Source organism: Megalobrama amblycephala, linkage group LG24, assembly GCF_018812025.1.
Source record: "Megalobrama amblycephala isolate DHTTF-2021 linkage group LG24, ASM1881202v1, whole genome shotgun sequence".
Lineage (NCBI taxonomy): Eukaryota > Metazoa > Chordata > Actinopteri > Cypriniformes > Xenocyprididae > Megalobrama > Megalobrama amblycephala.
In genome coordinates this window covers 25753041-25755735 of record NC_063067.1, presented here as the reverse complement: position 1 = coordinate 25755735, position 2695 = coordinate 25753041, and the positions used below count along the sequence as shown (strand labels likewise).

Below are 2695 nucleotides of genomic sequence, written 5' to 3'. Positions count from 1 at the left end.
AAACCATACTTCTAATGACTTATAGCTTGTAGCTATAGCTAGCAGTCTCAGTCACGTTCTGTTTGTTGTCATATGTCACATGATCTCTTTTGTTCTGTTTTCCCGCCATCATCAGTCACCATGGACACTAACTTGATTGTCACAGCTGTTTGTCACTTTGGTTAATTGCTCTGTGTATTTAAGTTCCTGTTTTCCCTATGTTCATTGTCTGGTCTCGTCTTTAGTGAGTTGTGTTGCATTGCGTTTCTGCTTGTACCTGTTGTATCTGTCAAGTAAAGACTTATTTTGTAGCTATTCTCCTTCGTCGTGTGTTTCCTGCGCAAGCAACTTGTTACATCGCTCCATTTATACTTATTTAACGAGTTCGTTTGCCCATATAATCTTTAGGGTATTAGGTTAGCTAATTTGGCTTGCTGTCCACTGAGGAGGGGCTCGATGAAGCATCTTCAACTCGAGCTCTGATACACCCCCCCAGTGAATAAATATAGGATATGATTATATAGGGCAAGGTACCTGAAATGAAGGTGGAGTTTGGGGAGGTGGAGGGATGCTGAAACAGCTGAGACTGAAGAGAGGTAAGCAGCTGCTTATATACTCTGGCTGTTGATTGGAAGATTAGATGGGCTCGCTCCTCCCTAAATTACGTTTAGGAACTTCACTTATAAGTAAGTTTTAGTATTTTATAAACACATTTATAAACACTAATTAAGACCTATACTGCATTATAAGAACAGTTATAGTTATATTTATATTATTTTTTATAATTACTTAAGTCATGCATTTTCTTTTTCAATGAACATGTTCATAATCCATTATACACTGATTTGTAAGTATTAGTCATATGGTTCCATGAATGTATTTATAAAGATGCAACCTGCATTGCTATAATGTTATTATATTATAGTTACAATGACTTTTTAGTAATTCAGATTTATTTCTGTCAAATAAATGAATTTTTTTTTAATAATAGCCATGTTGTGTTCTTATAAATACTTATAATGATACAGTTACAAATCTCTATAAATGCATCATTGATGAAAACACGGAATGCAATTTTCCTTAAGAAATCATGAAGATGTGCTCGTTATACATTTTAAGTTGTTTACTTGTGAGTGTAACTAATGAACAATAATTCCTGTAATAAAAATAATGGGGGGAAAAGAAACAGAAATCATTAATACAAACAGTTGAAAAAATGTATTTATTTTTTAATGTTACATAGCAAAACACAGCAATAAATAAATAAATAAATAAATAAATAAATAAATAAATACAGGTGCATGTCATGAGAAAATAAGAATGTCGTGGAAAAGTTCATTCATTTCAGTAATTCAACTCAAATTGTGGAACTTGTGTATTAAATAAATTCAATGCACACAGACTGAAGTAAGTCTTTGGTTCTTTTAAATCTCAATAAATCAGAATACTTCATAAGATCAATTAAAAAAAAAGGATATTTTAAATAGAAATGTCAGGCTTCTGAAAAGTATTGTAGAGGGTCTTGAAGATCGTCTTCTGGACAACTGTCAAATCAGCAGACTTCCCCATGACTGCTGTTGGGATTACTGACCTGAAACCCAGTATTTATACCATAAGAATGGTAATTTAAAAAAACTTGTAATTAAATATTCTAATAATTTGAGATACTGATTTTTTTATTTTATTTTGATGAGCAGCAAACTGTAATCATCAAAATGAAAACAAAAAAAAGTCTTGAAATATTTTACTTTGTCTAATAAATCTAGAATATATTTAAGTTTTACTTTTTGAATTAAATTCCAGAAAAAAAAGAAAAAAAAAACTTTCATGATATTCTAATTTATTGAGATGCACCTGTATACTACAGTATAGTTAACAAATTAAGATTACCATTCATGACCTCTAATCCAAACATTAGCCGTTAAAGACATAATTATTAATAACTAACTGGTACAGCAAACAAGTGTCTCTGGAACAAATTTATACTTGATCATTTATAAATCAGCTTATAATGCATTATGACCATGTGCATTGAAAAAGCAAATATATGGCTTATAAATACATTTTAAAATAATATAAATGTAAGTTTAAAACAATCCATGTTTAGTAAAATGTGTGGACAGTGGACAAAGAATCTACAAGATCACTAGAGAACTAATAAAATTCATGAACAACACTGCCATCAGCTGACAGGCGTTTGTAAGTTCGTTATGTTCATTAGCGAGATGTATACAAGGCCTTTTAGATGATCTTAGACTGCTGCCTGCTGTTAGTCGGAGGTACTACTACCAATTCAACTGAAATCCTGAAATGACAATACAATCTATAAAATGTACGTTTACAAATTAAGAAATCAGATTAACGGGTTACATAAAAAAACCTTGGAATAATTTACTAAACAAACGTAAATGGCAAATAAATATGCGTGCAAATAATTGACTTTTCAGTCATTATAGTTAAATAGTTCTACGTCATTAAGCAGTTTAAATTGTAGATCTGCTAATCTCCACAAAACAAACAATTAATAAATTACGTTTTAAAAAACGGGACTATTATTTTATGTATAATGACTACTAGACAGATGAATTACAAGTTATTTGCATTAAATAACAACAAAAATACTGCTCCAGGTGAGGCTCGAACTCACAACCTCGGCATTGCTTTGCAACGTACTGCTATATAAGTACCGCGCGCTAACCGATTGCGCCACTGGAGC

At 31.4% G+C, this 2695-nt stretch overlaps 1 non-coding gene across 1 annotated transcript; it reads right to left on the bottom strand.

The window, feature by feature from the left end:
• Positions 1-2601: 2601 nt before the first annotated feature.
• trnai-uau lies at positions 2602-2695 on the bottom strand. The gene is made up of 2 exons: positions 2658-2695; positions 2602-2637 (listed from the first exon to the last, which is right to left on the bottom strand). It is a non-coding gene; the product is annotated as a tRNA-Ile (tRNA).